The sequence below is a fragment of the Camellia sinensis genome, chromosome 10 (genome assembly GCF_055761805.1).
Source record: "Camellia sinensis isolate YWXY chromosome 10, ASM5576180v1, whole genome shotgun sequence".
NCBI classification, from domain to species: Eukaryota; Viridiplantae; Streptophyta; class Magnoliopsida; order Ericales; family Theaceae; genus Camellia; species Camellia sinensis.
The window spans coordinates 22336423-22357371 of NC_138970.1; positions in this window are offsets into that span (position 1 = coordinate 22336423).

A 20949-nucleotide genomic window follows, 5' to 3' on the forward strand; every position below is an offset into this window, starting at 1 on the left:
TTTGTAATCGCCATGATAATGTTTATGTTTTTCATCTTAATGATCTCTATGCTAGTGATGTTAAATGTTTATATGTTAATAATGAAAATAGTTGGTTATGGCATAGAAGACTTGGTCATGCTCATATGGATTTAATTGCTAACCTTTTGAGAAAGGATTTGGTCATTGGACTTCCAAAAATTAAATTTGAAAAAGATCATCTTTGTAGTGTTTGTCAACAAGGAAAACAAACTAAAACATCATTTAAATCAAAATCTCATATTTCCACAACTAGACCTTTACAACTATTGCATATGGATTTATTTGATCCCTCAAGGACATCTAGTCTAGGTGGTAAACATTATTGTCTTGTTATTGTTGATGATTATTCAAGATTTACATGGGTTATGTTTTTAGCACACAAAGATGAAACCTTTTCTTCTTTCACAAAACTCTGTCGTAGAATTCAAAATGAAAAAGGCTTTCTTATTACTAATATTTGAACCGACCATGGTAGAGAACTTGAAAATGAGAAATTTGAATTGTTTTGTGATGAGCATGGTATTGGACATAATTTTTCAGCACCTAGAACCCCTCAACAAAATGGTGTACTAGAAAAGAAGAATAGAACTTTAGAAGAGATGAGTAGAACAATGCTTTGCGAAAATAATCTTCCTAAATATTTTTGGGCTGAAGCTGTTCACAGCGCATGCTATATTTTAAATAGTGCATTAATTAGACATATTCTCAAAAAAACTCCTTATGAGCTTTGGCATGATAGAAAGCCCAACATTAGTCACTTGCATATTTTTTGTTGTAAATGTTTTGTGCATACTAATGGTAAGGATAACTTAGGTAAATTTGATTCAAAATCTGATGAAGGAATTTTTTTTGGCTATTCCTTAACTAGCAAAGCTTATCGTGTTTTTAATAAAAGAACTCTTGTTGTGGAAGAATCTATACATGTGGCATTTGATGAAACTAACATCTCTGCTCAAAAGCAAATTGTTAGTGATAATATAAATTTAGAACCAAATGTGGAAGATTCAAGTATCTACAAATAAGAGAACCAACCATATAAATTGAATAAAGAGATTGAACAACCTATTCTCCCACCTCAAGAAGAAGGAGGAAACAATGATGATTTGCCAAGAGAATGGAAGTTTGTTCATAATCACCCTAAGGATTTAATCCCAGGTGACCCTACAAAAGGTATTGAAACTCGCTCTTCACTTAGAAAAATTTGTAGTAACTTCACTTTTCTCTCACAGATTGAGCCTAAAAACTTTCAAGAAACCGAATTCGATGAACATTAGATGATAGCTATGCATGAAGAGCTTAACCAATTTGAGAGAAACAAAGTGTGGGAACTTGTGCCAAAACCTAAAGATCATATAATTATCGGTACCAAATGGATCTTTCGAAACAAGTTTGATGAATCTGGCACAATTATAAGAAACAAGGCTAGACTTGTTTCACAAAGATACAATCAAGAAGAAGGTATTGATTTCGATGAAACCTTTGCTCCGGTTGCTAGATTAGAAGCTATTCGCATATTACTTGCATTTGCATGTTTTAGAGATTTCAAACTTTATCAAATGGATGTAAAAAGTGCCTTTCTTAGTGGTTTTATAAATGAGGAAGTTTATGTTAAACAACTCCCAGGTTTTGAAGATCATGCTTTTCCAAATCATGTTTTTAAACTATCAAAAACTTTATATGGTTTGAAACAAGCACCTCGTGCATGGTATGAACGATTAAGTAAATTTTTTATTGAAAATAATTTTTCTAGAGGAACGATTGACACAACACTTTTTGTTAAAACTAAAAATGATGATTTATTATTGTGCAAATATATGTGGATGACATTATATTTGGTGCTACTAATGAAACCTTCTGTAAGGAATTTGCTAAGTGTATGCAAGGTGAGTTTGAGATGAGCATTATGGGGGAGCTAAATTATTTCCTTGGGCTTCAAATCAAATAATGTAAGGAAAGAATTTTTATCAACCAAGCTAATTACACAAAAGAACTACTAAAAAAGTTTGGTATGTATGACTCAAAAATAGCTGGAACACCTATGAGCAAATCCATTAAGGTGGACAATGATGAAAAAGGTAAGTTTATTGATCAAACAAAATATCGAGGTATGATCAACTCACTTCTTTATTTAACTGCAAGTGAACCCGATATTATGTTTAGTGTTTGTATGTGTGCTAGATATCAATCAAATCCTAAGGAATTATATCTCAGTGTTGTTAAAAGAATTTTTAGATATCTTGTTGGCACTCAAAATTTGGGACTGTTTTATCCTAGAGATATTGCATTTGATTTAATTAGTTACTCGGATGCCGACTTTGCCGGATGCAAACTTGATAGAAAAAGTACCAGTGACGCTTGTCACTTTTTTGGTAACTCATTAGTATCTTGGTTTAGCAAAAAGCAAAATTCTATTGCTTTATCAACGGCCGAAGCTGAATATATAGCTTCTGGAAGTTGTTGTGCCCAAATACTTTGGATGAAACAACAATTGGAGGACTTTGATTGGCATTATGATTATATCCCTATTAAATATGATAATACTAGTGCCATCAATTTAAACAAAAATCCAGTTCAACACTCAAGAACAAAACATATTGAAATTCGACATCATGTTTTAAGAGATCATGTTCAAAAAGGAGATATTGTACTTGAATTTGTAAACACCGACAAACAATTGGCGGATATTTTCACAAAACCCCTGAGCGATGATCGCTTTAATTTTATTCGTGGTGAGCTTGGAATGTCGATTTTTACTTAAAAAGTTTTGTTATGACTGAGAAACTTGAATTTTTGTTAAAATGATATATGTGTATTGTTACATTGATATGGAAACATTTATATTAGTTGAATGGTCTCAAGTCCTTCATACATTTATTCTTTTTAACAGTTTGCTATTCTCACCTGTGTAATTTTTTTTTTGGTTCTGCATTTTAAGGTAAAATTAACTTTGCATACATTGATTTTTTTTAAACCCTCATGGTATTTTTTTTTTTTTTTTTTTGCATTACCATTCCAGCAACACCAACATGTCACTAAGTTTAATTTCTGCTGGTATTATTTTATTTTAATTTAATTTTTTTTTATTTTGCTATTAGGCTTAATTTCTTTAATTTATATTTTTTCTCATTATTATTTTTTGTTTGGACTTAATTTTCTTATTTTTTCTGCTTTTTAATTTCATTTTTCAGTACTTAAACTTAAAAACAAATACAAATCAAAATACAAATACAAATATTTACATAAAAAAAAACACCCTTCATTTTTTTTATGGCCACACACCGATCAAAATAAACATACAAAAAAAAATACCTTCATTTTTTTCCGGCCATACGCCGATCTTACTTACTCACTTCTTCCATCGTTTTCTTCTTCTTTTTATCACCTTGGGTGACCCTTGACGCCCCTGCCCCCGTACTTTCGTCGAGAGCGATGACTCCCCGCTGACTATCAAAGGCCAAGAACGACGTTGCTCCAAATCGGGCCACGGAAGTGGTCTTCCGTTTAAGCTCTTTATTTTCGACCTTCAGTGCACCTATTTCTGCTCACGCATCCTTGTACATGCGCTGGAGCAGAGAGAGTTCGGCGTTGACCTGATGGAGCTCACTCGTCCTATTTTCCAATCGGTGAGCTAATTTTGTGACTGCCGTCACCGTCTCCATACAGGACGTTAGTGTGAAATGATTGGCTTCTATGTCAGATTGAGCTGCCATGATTTGCTCAATCGACATCATAGGAAGGTTAGCAAGAGGAATGACAGGAAGAGTAGGAGTAGAGGCACTCGGTCCAGCAGAGCTTATGGGATCGTTCAGGTTCGAAAATAGAGTGAGGGGACGGGATGAGGAAGCCATGGTTTAGAGGTGAGAGGTGTAAAAGCAATGAGTTGCAGAGAAATAGAAGAGAACAGACTGAGGTTTGGCCTCCTCCGTTCAATTTTTTTTTTTTTTTTTGTCTCTCGATGAAGAAGAAGAATAGAAGAGAGTGGTGAAGAAGAGATAGAAAAGAGTGAGGTAAAGAAGAAGAAGCAGACGAGTGTGATTAAGAAGAGGGCTGAAGAGAAGAAGACAAGGAGGGAGAGATAGCCGAGGCAAGCGGCAATCGAGGAGAGCTGCTTTTGTCGGTCGGCTGACGCAAAAGCGAGGCCGCATGTTCAACGTGATTTTCAACGAAAAAGAGAGGCGCAGGCGATTCATATATATATATATATATATATATATGTATATATATGTTTTGATTATCTATTTTTTTATGCCATTTATCACTATCATTTTCCTCCTCCTCCTCCAACTTCTGATCCATGATTTCTTTTTGACAATGTCATAGGGGGAGAAATTATATGATGTTATGCATTATGGTATTATTTTCAAATTATGGTATTATTTGAAAACTAATCTGATGATTATGTATTTATAGTTTGATATCTTAGTCTTATATCATGTCTCTAATTAAAGCTTATTTATTACACATGTGCTAACCTATGTATTCAAAAATGAATTTAGGGAGCATGACTTGAGAGGGAGCTTTTCTTACTCCCAAATCAAATCAAAACATCATTGTGTGCCATCATCAAAAAGGAGGAGATTGTTAGACTTATTTATTTTGATGACTTATTTAATTATGTTTTAATTTATTTGGAAAAGAAAAATAGAATCAAAATTTATTTTGATAATTTATTTAAAAGAGAAAAATTGAATCAACATTTATTTTGATGATTTTATGTTTTAATAAAATTGAAATTTATTTTGTTCCATTATTTCTCACCTAAACCTTTATCCTAAATGTTGTTAGAATGTATTTAATATTTGATTAAATCAAGAGTTCAAACAACCCGAAATAGAGGTTCAAACAGCTCAGCACAACAACAGTTCAAAAGGTTCAAAAGGTTCAAGTGGAAGATATTCAAATTTGTAATGATGGAGTGGAAGATATTCAAATTGGTAATGATGGAAGTACAACGGCTATAAATTCAAATGACTACAACGGTTATAAACGGCTATAAATTCAAATGAATACAACGGCTATAAACGGCTATAATTTTCATTATATATACCAAAGCCTCTAATGTAAACAAGTTACAAAAACCTGAAAATATTATTTGATCTATAATCACTCATATCTATTCTTAGAAATTATACACTGAGCCTTATAGCTTTAAGCTCATCTTTCCTGTGTGAGGCTTACAGAAAAACCAGAGCTTCATTTTTATATCTATCTTTGAGAGATAATTCTTGTAGCTTTCTGTGAAAGCAAAAATACCTTCTTTTCAACCTTGTAAGAGTGTAGTACACTCAGTGTTCTTGACTTAGAAAGTCAGTGTAAAATCTATGGAGGATTGCTCTATCTGTGAAAAGGTTGCTAGCACCCTGTGAAGCTAGAATATAGTAGAAAATCTCAAGTGAAGCTTGAGGAGTGGACGTAGGCCGAGTTGAAGCCGAACCACTATAAATTTGTTTGCCTCTCTCTCCCTTATCTCTTTATTTTATTTTAAATTGCCATAGCTATATTTCACATTTTTACTGTGCTAAAATCATTGACTAACATAGTTTTTAAGACACTTGTTTTAATTATTTTTATTTCATTAAATATATTTATCTATTGTGCTAGTCATAATTTTTATTAGGGTATTATTAATTTTAATTATAAAAACCTAATTCACCCCCCTCTTAGGTTGTCTTTTGGGTAACATAGCCTAATAAGTCATATTTTGATGCAAATTTTGAGATAAAGTGTGTATTGGTGAAAAATGTAGATGATTTTCCTTTCTTATCCTCATGTTGTAGTCACATTCTTATTACATGATTAGATTCTGTTTGATTGAGTAACAGAAAGTAGACATTGACACTTATATAGAGATCAAAGTGAGATTTGATCAAAAGTATAGGGGGTTGACTGTAACAATTTCATGTGTAGGGACCAAAGTGGGATTTGATCAGAAGTGCATGGGGTTAACTATCATGATTTTATGTGTAGAGGGTCAAATTGAGATTTTGTGCAAAGTGTAGGGATGCAAAGTGTAATTTATCCTAAGGGATATTTTACAATTTTTTATCTCTTAATTAAAAATTTCAAATCATAATATATATTTAAAAAAAAAAATTTAAATTTATATGATTCTTTTGTGAAGAATTACATGAGGTGAGCATTGCAAAGAACAATAATTACAAGTTACAACACACAGATCAAACGCTGCAGCATCTCTGATATTTTAATCCCTGTTGTTGGCCACATCTCTAATATTTTAGTGTCATGGCAATAAGCTAATCAATAGTCACCACCAAGCATGGATCTAGAGACTAGAAGGGGTAAGAGGGGCGATTGCCCCCTCATGATTTAAAAAAATTACTATTATAATAGAATTAGCTGATGATCATCTCCAAATTGTGTAGACTTGCCTCTTCTATTTTGTCCAAAGTTTAACACACCTAATTAGTCAATTTCTAAATTCGTCTATATTGATTTAAATTTATTTTGAACCAATGATAACTCTGAAATCCAAAATTCCCTGTTTTAGTAGATTAGCATTGGTAGGCATAGAATGGGCAATACCCCACTAGAAGCCTGTGTTTCCGACGCAGCAAATGTGGTTGCAAGGTCACAAAGTCTAGAGGTTGTTTTTGTTGACTAGCATGTAGGTAGTCTAAGTTAATTCCTTATTCTATAGGATAGGACGATTTTCTTTGTTTATTGAATTAGTTGGGCAATTTTTTCATTAGTTCTCTCCCCCCTGGTTAGTGCTGCTAGCGAGCTCTAGCCCTTACCGGAGGGGCGGTACGAAATATTGGTCTGCTCTGCAAAACTAAGCTTTCAATTCGCTCCCCTTATGTGGGAGCCCTCTGACAAATCTATATCTTTTCTTTTGATGAATGAAAATTCTAATTAGATGACTCATTGATGAATGAAAAGTGTATTAGACAAAATGTTTTGTGATTCATCAATTTTTACTGTCACATAGTACAATTTCCATGTTACTGTATAAAGAGTTCATTCCATTGACGGGGTACATCCAAGTAAACTGATCTTTAATGGAATACAATGGTTTATTATTATGATTTTCAAATTTAGTACAGGATTTTCTTTTTCAACTCTATTTCGATTTAGCTACCACAAATAATTCTCTAACCATGTACTCAAGGATTTTTTCTCGTTGTTTTCAACATGGTATCAAAATCTCTATTATGATTCAACCTATCTAATTTGTCACCGCTGTTACCACTATCAACTCTCTACCACCAACCACCCTATAACCACCACCATCACTACCACTAACACTGTCACCATCCGTACCGCCACCATTACAATCCACACCATTGCTACGACGACTATTAGTATATCATCATTTTTAGAGTCCTAACCAAATATATAGGACAATGTTTTTATGCGAAACACATTTTTTGAAAAATCTTATAGAATTTTTTTATTTTTATTTTTTGCAAAAACAAATAGAGCATAAGTATATGAAATTAAAATAGATAGTAATTGTATATAGCTTTCTTTTTAATGAAATGAAATAAATTTTGAATTGAATTTATTCTAAATTAAAAGTATAACCTAATACAGAGAAACAAATAGATGAAATTATAAGTTTGTACTTTGTTCTTGTTTTAGCACTTCTATCCTTTCTAATTTTCCTAATAAATTTCTTCTTTTGATGTCAACCTTTTTTTGGCATCTCTGGATTTGTTAATTAAACCAACTAAGAAACGACATGTGTTGTTGAGACATCTATATTTTTTGTTCGAAAGAAAAGAAAGTAAAGAAGAAAGAAACAAAGTATATGAGAATCCTTTTTTAATATTTTTCCTCCTCTGGTTTCTTTGTAAACTATTTAGATTTGACTTTTTGCCTTAGGTGATTTTCAAGACATGATTTTTTCAAATTCTATGAAGATCAAGAAGCTGGGGAAACCAACCAAGGTTACAGGGTGGTCTCATATATCTATGGAAACTATTTAATTGTTATGATTAAGTTTTATCGGACTATGATCTAAATTTGAATAAGCTATTAGCTCTTACGCTGTGTTTGGTTGGAGGATTTGAGGAGGGATTTGGAAAGGAAAAGAGAAAAGTTAGGTGAAATGTGAATAAAATATACCTATATTTCACCTAGTTTCACACACCTTTTCTTTTTTCCTTTTCAAATCATTCCCCAAATCTCCCAACCAAACACAGCATTAGTGTGTGTTCTTGTTTGTTGGGTTGATGATGCTAGCAAAACCTTAGGGGTGGGTACAACTGGACTTACTTTATAATTAGCCATGTAATAATTTATAGGTGAATTTGAAATTTGGCTTTGTGTGCAATTGCACCAATGTCAAGAGTGATTGTCAATTTTCTTGAATAAATTATAAAGGAGACTCTAAAGTAGTTGCTTTTAATTTTAATGTGGGTTGATTGATTGAAAAATGGGCAATGGCATGTATAAAATTTCAGGTTGATATTACTATTTTACTTGTTTACTCTTTTAACAGCTCTATCTTATTTGTTTATTTATTTTGTCAAATTTTTTTTTTTATCCATGCAGTGGAAATTGCACCCGGCCTTTTATTTTTTTATATGTTATTTTGGCATATTTTAATTGGTTGTGAAAAACTCTCACACAAAAAAATTGGTAAGACATGTTGAAAAGATATTTACTTTTGGGTTAATGCAATTATCAATTTTAAAAGCACCATCCAAGTCTCAGCGAGTTGATATATGGTTACAAATTCATAGTAATTGGAAATTGTATGAAGATGAACGCATTATTTATTTATTTTGCTCGGCTATCAAGATAAAAATGTGAAATTGTACTGAGTTTTTTTATTATTTTTTATTTAGTGATTTTTTAAAAGATTTTTTTTCATAAAATTTGTACTTTTTAAGTATACCAAGATTAAGAGGATCTAAAATTAAAAAATTAAAACTAAAATATTAAAAAAAATACAAAAAATTTACAAATTCAAAGAAAATATTTTTAAAATTTTCAAACCAAACAGAGTGATCCAAGGGGTGAATCTTTTATGGGAAGTGATTGATCTTAACAAATTTAGAATTGGCTTCTGGGTCAAACATTATGTGATGAATTTGGTGTTTCACCAAGCGTAGTTTTGTTTTTCTTTCTGCTGTACCAAAAACAAAAGAAATATGTATATGTGGTTGATCAGTTTTTGTTTGACAGCTCCTTGTACCTCGAAGCTTCAAAAGAGGTTTGATTTTTTCTGAAATTTTTAATTTTTTTATTGAAAATAAAAATTAATTTGACAAAAAAAAAATCCAAAGAAATACAACTATATAAAAGTTATAAGTGCTTTTGATTTTTTTTTTTTTCAACAAACTAATTTTTAATTTTTTAGAAAAAAATTTTAGAAACAGATTCTAAAACCAAACTAAACAGATATTAACGTGGAAAAGTAAGCTAAAAATGCATGACTTTAAAATGTTTAAAAAGGAGTTATTGTGGAGATATTTTTTTAATATTATTTTTAATTATTTTGCAATTTTGAAAAAGAGACCGAAATAAAAAAAAAATTGAAATAAAAAGATTGTAGAAAAAAAAAATTGTAAAACTTGTCCTTTATTATTATCGTTTTAAGTCTCAAATTATCTCAACCGCCCTTTGATTGATGAAAATGTCTATATTTAGTCTTGCCGCCCAAATCAAAACAATAATACTATAAACCCATCCTTATCAAATCAGAATTTAAGTAGAACAAAAAAAAAAAATCAACGACTTAAATTTATTTTATATGTGGATCCTACATTTCATCAATTTAATTTCCATCATACAAACATATTCAAGCTAAATTTAGGATTCATGAGAATAAGTTCTATCATTTTTCAAATTCAAATCTTAATTTAAAAATCTCCATATGAATTTTCACATTATACTGAAAACACTATTTAATAAATTTTCACCAAAACAAAGTGCGTCACTTACACCTCATAATGGAGTTTACGAATGGCCCATGTGATGAAAATAAAATAATAATTCTATTTGCAGCTAAATAATAATTCATTAGTTTAATTAAAATTTTAAAATTTTAATTCTTATTATATTTTAATGTAAATTTATTAATAAGAACAGTACATATCAAATTTTAAAATAAAATATTATTTTTTTCTTATAGTACACTCATATTTTTCATATTCAATCCTCTTAATCTTTTTCTTTAAGTTTTAATTATTATTTTTTTTCGTCTTCTTTCCCACCCCAAAATTCCAATTCACTCCACCAAAAATTCACCATCTAATATCAATTGAGTGGTTTTCCAGAACTTGCGCACTGGAAAAGCTTTGAGGCCAATCAAAATAACTTTTAAAAGCCATGGACAGTTTGAGGAATGCAACCACATGGTGATAAAAACTTGAGACTGAGAGTATTGTTTACTATTTGATCATTTTTTTTTGCCTCTGTTTCACTTTTTTATTTTTGCATATTCCTTGGAAGTCCTTTTCTATATTTCATTTTTTCCTCTAAGCTCAAGAAATCCCTAACACGAAAATAAGTTGAAACACCAATGGCTACAAGTCAGAACGCAAATGAAAATGGAATAAATTTCCTCCCCCAGATAATTGAAAATGATAAATTGAGCCTCCGTTTGGGAAGTGGGTTGGCTTTTTGGCTTTTTGGCTTTTTTGGCTATTTTAGCCTGGGCTTAAAAGCTTGGTTTGAGAAGGACTTTTTGACTTTTTGGCTTTTTTGAGTTTTTTTGTGAGAGAAGAATGTAATGATTATGGGTTGGATGTGATGTTTTGTTTGTTATGGCTAAAATAGCCTATTTTGTTTTTTGTGGCTAAAATAGCCAAAAAAGCCCCCAACCCACCTTCCCAAACGGTGCCTGAAACAAGCATCGAAATGATTTTTGAAAAGAATTTTTAAAGTGGTGTAATTTAAAAATTTTGATTTGTTTATTATCTGAGTGTATCTTGAAGGGTAATTCGAGAAAAAAAAAATAAGGTGTATTGGGGTTGTTTGGGATGATCTCAATAAATGTACTTTTTGTCTTTTACGAAAAGATGTGCAGAAAAGTAGAGAGGTGATGCTATGGAAAAAAGATAAAAAAATAAAAAGATGAATTATTTAGGAGATGCCAAACCACCGAGAATAAATTATAATCTAAATAATTTAATAAAATATACTGAAAAATTTAGCGCACTTAATAATTTTTTGAATACAAATAGAATCTCACAAACAAAATGGGCCACTCAAATTGATTGGTATCGACAAAATGTGATTAAAAATATTATATAAATTAATATTTAAAAAAATTACTATATAATATACGACAATAAAACTTTGAATTATTGAACAAGATATACATTAAATATAGATTAACAAATGACAAGGATTGCATAATAAAACATATTTATAAGATTAATTAATGTAATGGGTCACTCACACGTCATCAAGTTTAATAATTGATCAATGTGCAGATTACAAAGCGGTCTATTCACAAGGGTTGGTGTACGGGAAAGAAATAAATCTTCTCGTATGATCCTGTTGATCAAGTTTGCGTTCCTCCAAACAATGTTACTTTGCCACCTGAAAACACAAACGTGAGCTAACCGGCGGGTGTGTTCCGGAAACCCCTCCGATGCCTAAGTGAGCAACTAGACAATAGACAATAAGCTCTGTGTATTCTAGAGTAAGAATTGGGATACCTGTCCATAGGTCTGGTCATGAGCTTTTATAGACTTTACTTTGGCACAATCCTAGTAGGATTCCAACTCTCCCTATGAGAGTCATCCTAGGAATCACACACCCTACTCACTACCAACCAAGTGAGATGGTTTTGCACAATCCCAGTAGGACTCTAACTCTCCTTAGCAGAGTCCTACTAGGAGTCTCATCACTGCAAGCCAAGTGAGATGGCCAAACCTTTTACCTCGGTTATACATTCCCGTCCGAACTGCTTTATCTCGGTCCCCTGCCCCTCGGACCGTGTGATCGAGAGCCAATCTAACGGATGCCACCCTGCCGAGCTATACACAGCTCGGCCCTTGCCATTGATGCTACCTCTTTTTAATAAGCTGCTGCAACCACACCGAGCTAAGTTACCTCGGTCACACGCTTAAGTAATGATGTAGATGGCACCTGGCCGAGTTATACCAAGACCGGCCGAGCTATACCAAGCCCGACATCCTTTCTCACCAATACCTCGGCTAACCACCAGGCCCACTTATTTCGGCCGACATCTGTACCTCGGCTAACATTGCGGTCAGCCAAGTTACTTCGGCTCTGTGATACTTTAAGCACTACCACCAGTCTTGACTTTGAGATGACGCCCTACAGAACTATCGTTTAGCTCGGTCCTCTTTCTACCGATTCCTCGGTCCATAGTTCGGCCCAAACCCAAAATATGAGATGTCTTCTTGGCCTAAGACCGAGCTACGCCAACCCTTATCTCGGCCCATTACGCGGTCCAACTCCCAAAGAAGACTCTTCCTAGCTCGGCCCAATTTGTTTATAAATTACCCTCTCAATGGCCCCTTAATTCCATCTGCGTAGCATGATTGGGATTATTTTTCCTCCAGCCGAGCTAAGAAGTTGTTCGGTTTCACAGCTTGTTCGGTCCCAATAAGCCTTGTCAGTTGCTCAGCATGTCCTTCCACTAATCTGGTATGACGTCATTCCCAGGATACATGGCGTGCCCCCAATATCTTTGTTCTCCTGTTACCACCGTCATGCCAAAAATTTGAATAGCCCTGCTTTTTTGCCTTCAACGTATATATCCTTCAAGTTTGCAATGGTATGGCCAGTCGTTCTTTTTGTCTCGCTGAGTAGACTAACTCGGTTTATACTAACCCTGCCAACTTGCTTTGGCCGAGATAACCATTTTGGTCCAGGAATTCAAAAATTTGTTGGTCATACCTGCCAACTTGCTTTGGCCGAGGTAACCATCATCTCGGCCAAAGGGTTCAAAAATTTGTTGGTCATACCTGCCAACCTGCTTTGGCTGAGGTAACCATCATCCCGGCCAAAGAGTTCAAAATTTTGTTGGTCATACCTGCCAACCTGCTTTGGCCGAGGTAACCATCATCCCGGCCAAAGAGTTCCAAAAATTTTGTTGGTCATACCTGCCAACCTGCTTTGGCCAAAGTAACCATCATCCCAGCCAAATGGTTCAAAAATTTGTTGGTCATACCTGCCAACCTGCTTTGGCCGAGGTAACCATCATCCCGGCCAAAGAGTTCAAAATTTTGTTGGTCATACCTGCCAACCTGCTTTGGCCGAGGTAACCATCATCCCGGCCAAAGAGTTCCAAAAATTTTGTTGGTCATACCTGCCAACCTGCTTTGGCCGAAGTAACCATCATCCCAGCCAAATGGTTCAAAAATTTGTTGGACATACCTGCCAACCTGCTTTGGCCGAGGTAACCATCATTCCGGCCAAAGGGTTCAAAAATTTGTTGGTCATACCTGCCAACCTGCTTTGGCCAAGGTAACCATCATCCCGGCCAAAAAGTTCAAAAATTTTGTTGGTCATACATGCCAACCTGCTTTGGCCGAGATAACCATCATCCCGGCCAAAGGGTTCAAAAATTTGTTGGTCATACCTGCCAACCTGCTTCAGCGCGGATCCTTATCTCGGCTGAAAGAAGAGCTAAATGCTTGGCCATTCCTGCCAAACTTCTTGATTGCCTCCAGTCGGCAAAGACTTGTTGGTCAAACCTGCCAACTTCCTGCAGCCTAGATCCTTATCTCGGCTTTAGGAGAAGTGTTGGTTTTTCCAGCCAACCTCTTCAGCCCAGATCCTAATCCTAGCTGAAGAGAACTCAAAGTTGGTTATTCCGGCCAACTCTGAGCAAAGTGTTTGGTTTTTCCAGCCAAACGTCCTGCACTGGATCCTTATCCTGGGCTTAGGAGGGGTGTTGGTTTTTCCAGCCAACCTCTAAGTTGGTTATTCCTGCCAACCTAGAGTAAAGTGTTTGGTTATTCCGACCAAACGTCCTGCAGCCTGGATCCTTATCCTGGGCTTAGAAGGGGTGTTGGTTTTTCCAGCCAACCTCTAAGTTGGTTATTCCTGCCAACCTAGAGTAAAGTGTTTGGTTATTCCAACCAAACGTCCTGCAGCCTGGATCCTTATCCTGAGCTTAGGAGGGGTGTTGGTTTATTCCAGCCAACTTCTTCTGTTGCCCCCCAGTCGGGCAAAGACTTTTCAGAAAGAGTTGGTCAAACCTGACAACCCACTTTGCCCCTAGTTGGGCAAAGATTTTTGCGCAGTCTGTCCTATTTGTCAACCGTGTTATCTTTTGCCGAAGGTGTTTTGTCCGACATCGTTGTTGTGCCAAACTCTGCCATGGTGCGCGCCCCATCTTCCTCTACCCTGATGTGTTGGTGCACTCTCTCCATCAAGGCTTCCATAGTAAGGGGCAGCGTCATTGTCATTGAATCCCTCAACTCAGTTCACGATATTCTGCTTCAGTCAATTTTACACCATCAAATAGATACTGCTCGTCTTCTATATAATCTCTGAGCTCCTTTAGTTTCTTCAAATACTCTTGCCTTGAAACTTTCTTTATAACTCCAATGCCATCTTCCTCCAAAGCATTAGATCTCTGAACAGCTTCTTCTTCCTCCCTCTGTGTTAATTTTGGCTTAGCTAGCTTCCTTTATGCTGCTGCATCCCTCTCTTTGGTCATGCAATTGTTCTTCCTCCGACTCAAAACCATCATCATCATCCTGAGAAGTCCGTCTTTTAACTCGTCTTTCTTCTTCACTGCTCTTCTTTTTCTTCGAATCTTCCTTCTCTGTCTTCGTTTTCTTCGACTTTCTCTACTTCGAATCCTGCTCCTCTGTCTCCGATTCATTTTTTCTTCCCTTTGCCTTTTATCTGGCTCTTCATAGACTTTATGTCAATCGTCATTCTTCTTATTACTTTGTCTTGCTCCCTTATGCTATCTTCGAGAACCTGTGGATCCATCTTCTGCCTCTGTTTATCAGGGCTTTGAGAGCGGTGTGGACTTGAGCCCTGTCTTTCTCTTGCTTCTCTTCGTGGATTCCTTCGCTGGGGATCTAATTCCGCCATGGGTGGGATAGAAGGTAAACCTTCGCGCCTCCCACCCCCTTCCGGTGTTTGCCCATCAATAGCAGATTGTGGCAAGTCTTCATTGTGCGCTATTGCTTTTAACTAGAGAGGAAAACTTGATCAAGAGGTTTTGCTCTTCGTGAAATTCCCACAGACGGCGCCAATTGTACGGGAAAGAAATAAATCTTCTCATATGATCCTGTTGATCAAGTTTGCGTTCCTCTAAACAATGTTGCTTTGCCACATGAAAACACAAACGTGAGCTAACCGACAAATGTGTTCCGGAAACTCCTCCGATGCCTAAGTCAGTAACTAGACAATAGACAATAAGCTCTGTGTATTCTAGAGTAAGAATTGGGATACCTGTCCGTAGGTCTGGTCATGAGCTTTTATAGACTTTACTTTGGCACAATCCTAGTAGGATTCCAACTCTCCCTATGAGAGTCCTCCTAGGAATCACACACCCTACTCACTACCAACCAAGTGAGATGGTTTTGCACAATCCCAGTAGGACTCTAACTCTCCTTAGCAGAGTCCTACTAGGAGTCTCATCACTGCAAGCCAAGTGAGATGGCCAAACCTTTTACCTCGGTTATACATTCCCGTTCGAACTGCTTTATCTCGGTCCCCTGCCCCTCGGACTGTGTGATCGAAAGCCGATCTAACGGATGCCACCCTGCCGAGCTATACACAGCTCGGCCCTTGCCATTGATGCTACCTCTTTTTAATAAACTGCTGCAACCGCACTGAGCTAAGTTACCTCGGTCACACGCTTAAGTAATGATGTAGATGGCGCCTGGCCGAGTTATACCAAGACCGGCCGAGCTATACCAAGCCCGACATCCTTTCTCACCAATACCTCGGCTAACCACCAGGCTCACTTATTTCGACCGACATCTTTACCTCGGCTAACATTGCGGTCAGTCAAGTTACTTCGGCTCTGTGATACTTTAAGCACTACCACCAGTCTAGACTTTGAGATGACGCCCTGCAGAACTATCGTTTAGCTCGGTCCTCTTTCTACCGATTCCTCGGTCCATAGTTCGGCCCAAACCCGAAATATGAGATGTCTTCTTGGCCTAAGACCGAGCTACGCCAACCCTTATCTCGGCCCATTACGCGGTCCAACTCCCAAAGAAGACTCTTCCTAACTCGGCCCAATTTGTTTACAAATTACCCTCTTAGTTGGGGTCAGCAAAAATCATCCCATAGAAGAGATTTTATTCCGAATTTTAATTAGGAGCATTAATGTGTAAATTAAATTCATTTTGTATATACATCTCACAATATATTAATTAAATTTTAATTATACTTCTTCATTCATAATATATATATTTTTTTTTTAATAAAAAGGATGGTAGATAAAATGTGTTGAACCTTTTTATATTACAAACCAGAGCACTGTTCAATGATTTTTACTTTTCGAATTATTATAAATTTTGTTATTTTGAAAAAATTAATTCTGAATTTAAAATAACGACTGTCATGCGCAAATAGAACTCCATTCTATAATAATGGATCCATTTCTTAAAAAGCTTTTACTCTTTTCATTTTCATTTCAATTCTTTTATGTACTTCTCTATTCAACTTTGTTCACCAAAAAATATTTCACACAAATTTTATGAAAAAATAAACATTTTAAAAAGTAGTCGAAATTAATCAAAAACAAAATGTGTGATATAATAAGATAAATATAAGTCACCTCAAAATGAATATGAGTCATACACTTTATTTTTAGATTACTTTTTAAATAATTTTTGAATACTTCCTTTTTATTACTGTCACAAAAAATGACCAAATATTTTTATTATATTTTTACTATTGAAGTTTTTATTTTAAAATAAAATTAAGTTGTACTTTCATATGTAATTGTAATTTGTGTTGTAAAAGTATCTCTAATCCATATGACATATAATATTTGTTAGTCAAAATGCCTAATATGACTCACTTTTTTTTAACTCCAATGCATTAGCCATATGATTAGGCATTTTAGCTCAACTCACATTTACTAGTTACATGTAGTTAACTTTCAAAATTAGGCAAAATGTATTTAATCATTAGGATCATTTCCCTCCATATTTATTGTTGATGTGGCATTTTATAAAGTTACTAGTATTTGGATGAACAACTAAAATAAAGAATATGGTTAGAGTAGAAACATGAAATAGTTGATAGACAAAATAAAATATATTTTTTATAATAATGCTTAAATAGGTAAAATACCTATTAGCGTTGCAGATCCTCACTAGTCATTTTATTTCATTATAACTGATGCAATGTAATAAAAAGAGCATAATGGCAGAATTTTAATTGATTGATAATTTGTTGGTTATACAAAAATAAAGTGGAAACATTTTAATCTTTAGAAAAATGATCCCGACCCTCTTAGGGGGTCATCCCCACAACCCCTTTGGCTTGTGATTGGCCTTTTTTTTTTCTTTTTTTTTTTCTCCAATCACCAAACCCCACGTGTGTGGAGGTGGTGGGGGTGGTGGGGAGAGGAGTCTCAATCACTTCCGTAATCTTATTGATAAAAATGAAAGTGGATCTTTTTTATAATAAAAATAATTATTATTTTGACAAAGAAATTTGATCAGTCTTATTTTATAAATATGAGTTGGCAAACCAAACCACACTCAATTAATGAAAACTGTCATAGTTATCTAGTAAATATCCCTATTGTCCGACCCAACTCTAATATAGTAATCACTAATTATCATAGTCCAATATTGAAATCATATATCATATTATACAAATCATATATCAAGATTTATACAAATCACCTGTCTTTAGTGTTAGACTATTCAATAACTTTAATTTGCACAAATATAGGCTACTTGAAAAATTATTAAATAGCTGTGGATATATTATGATGTAGTGATTTTGAAATATGGAAAAAAAAAAATTGGTTACCTTTAATTTTTCATTTATTTGACAACTGTGAATCAACATTATTTCACTTCATAAATTTCTTATTACATTATTAATTATGAACATTACGTAGATAATTATATCACTTAAGACTCTAGAATTTTTAAATCAGGTCCGACTTAGTTTAATAATGACCCATGCGTATTGTTAAATTATGTACACATTAATTAATACATTATAATTGGTGCATATAATATTATTTATTGTTAAATAAAGACCGACTTAGTTTAATAATCACTCATGCGTTGAAAGCAACGCGGACCATTCACATGATGGGTTCATGTCGGCAACTCAAGTAGAAAAAAATGTATATAAATTAATAAATTTTATAAAAAAGTGTTTTGAAAAGGTGATTAAAAGTTAATTTTTTTACTTTTTGTATTATTTCTAATGAAAGGTGATATGACCAAAAATGAGTTAAAAGTTAGCTTTCGACTTTTTTGGCTTTTTGCCAAAACAGCCCAAAATTGGCTTATAATAATGAAACTTTAAAATATTAAAGAAAACAAATATTAGAAATTCTAAAGTTTAGACCTACAAAACAGTTGACTTTATATACTTGAATGTGTCATAAATTAATAATTTACGCTTATCATGCTATATTATTATAAGTGTCAAATTAGGGAAGCATTTTTAAAATTTCAAATTTCCTTCTCTAAAATAATAGAAATTTTAAATTTTAAAATAAAGATTTTCTAATGTAAATCATTCGCAAATGATACTCAATTCTATAAGTCATAATGGATCCATTGCTTAAAAGCTTTTCTTCTTTATATCTTCATTTCAATTCCTTAATGTACTCACTCCAAGATATAATTTTTTTAACGATAAGTTATTTTGGTCCCCAAAATTATTATCTTGATCTCTAGATATTTTTAGTGACAAAAATAAATTTGCCACCAAAAACGTCGCATAAATTTTATCTTGGTCTCTGTTCAACTTGGTTTACCAAAAAATATTTCACGCAAATTTTATGAAAAAAAAAACGCAAACAGTTTTAAAAAATAGTTTAGAATAATTAGTGTAATGTGAATCACACCAAAATAAATACGAGCTACACTTTGATAACTTTTTGAATAATTTTTTTAAATTCCATAATATTGTTATTGATACTTCATTTTTATTATTGTTGAAAGAAAAATAAAGAAATATTCTTATTATATTTTTAGTATTGGCATTTTTATTTTAAAATAAAATTAAGTTTTACTTTCATAGATAATTGTAATTTGTGTTGTAAGTTACTATTCATTTTATTTTGGATAAATTACACTGTGCACTCATATACTTTATATCAAATCCCACTTTAATTCCTATGCATGAAATTCTGACAGTTAACCCCTTATGCTTCTTATTAAATCCCACTTTGATCTCTACATATAAAATCGTGACAGCCAACTCTTTATACTTTTAATCAAATCTCATTTTAGTCCATACGCAAGTGTTAATGTTTTCCTTTTTATACTCTATTGTTTAAATCTTTAATAGAATCCAGTCATGTTATTACAAAATGAAAAATCTAGAAATCCCCTAGATGTTGATTTGTGATTATGTATCAATTTTAAACAGTATATAACAATCCCAATCAAACAATCAAGACAAATCGACACAACGATTTTACATGGAAAAATCACAATTGGACACCTCCAATTGTGATAAAAAAAACATGGGCAACAGCCACAAAACAATCCACTAAGAAGATATAAATGAATTACACAGGTATACTCTCAATTACCTAGCGAATCCACACCCGAATTGAACCAACCTCTATGTGCCTCTTCCAACCCCGTCTTCACCTCGGAATTATCTTGACGATGAGCCACTCCGGAATCCACCGAAGAACAACTCTCTCTTTTATGTAGAACAAACAAATAATCCTTTGATGTATACTATTTAAACCATGAGTTGAATACTCAATCAAAATATCAAAGAAAACTAGCAAAATATCCCCAGACATAAACCTTAGAATCCAAAAAGAAGATCTGGAGAAGTTGTCCAAGTATTGGGAAAAAACCAAATACTTTATAGAAAACCAAAGTAATCTTAGTTTTGGAAGAAAACCAATTCCTTATAGAAATCCAAAGTAATCCTAGGTTTGGAAGAAAATCAATTCCTTATAGAAATTCAAAGTAATCATAGGTTTGGAAGAAAACCAATTCCTTGTAGAAATCCAAAGTAATCCTAGGTTTGGAAGAAAATCAATTCCTTATAGAAATTCAAAGTAATCATAGGTTTGGAAGAAAACCAATTCCTTATAGAAATCCAAAGTAATCCTAGGTTCGCGCGGTTCGCTAGAGCGTGGGAATGTCCGCTCGAGCGAAGGCTTCAAAATTGTGTGATTCTTATAGCCTTCACGCTCGAGCGGACGTTTCCACGCTCGAGCAGAGAATCACCTCATCCAGTACTTTTTCATGCGAAGCAGAGATGCTGTGAGCTTGCAATCCCCGCTCGAGCGTCACTTTCCCCGCTCGAGCGGGACGACCAAAATTGGAAAATCTAGAAAACTAGATCTTGTTACAACCTCGATTTTGATCCATAGAAATTGACGAAGGCACGATTCGGGTTGGATTCGCATTTAATAAACTCATAGTCTCACTGAAATAAAACAAATAAACAAATTAACACAAGTCAAGTTTTCTCACCCAAACCGCTTTAGTATAAACAAAGTTGTGAGCATTGTGATTCTTGGGTGGTGTCTTGACGTTGTGGTTCCCTTTTCTTTCAATGGGAACCCGCCTCGACTTGGTTTCCAACATCCTATTTTTAGGTCCAGACAAATACAGTCTCCCATGCAACTTATAACAATAAGGGCGAATATGACCATGCATACCACAATGATGACAAATAAAAACAGGGTGTACAGGATGTACCTTCTTTTCTTTTACCTTACCAACTCTAGGAAGTTTGAGAAGTCCATCCTTATATTGAATTTTTTGTTCCCCCTTTCCTTAAGCCCTTGTATCATGAGATGAGGAAGCACTCTGTTTTTGCTCTTTC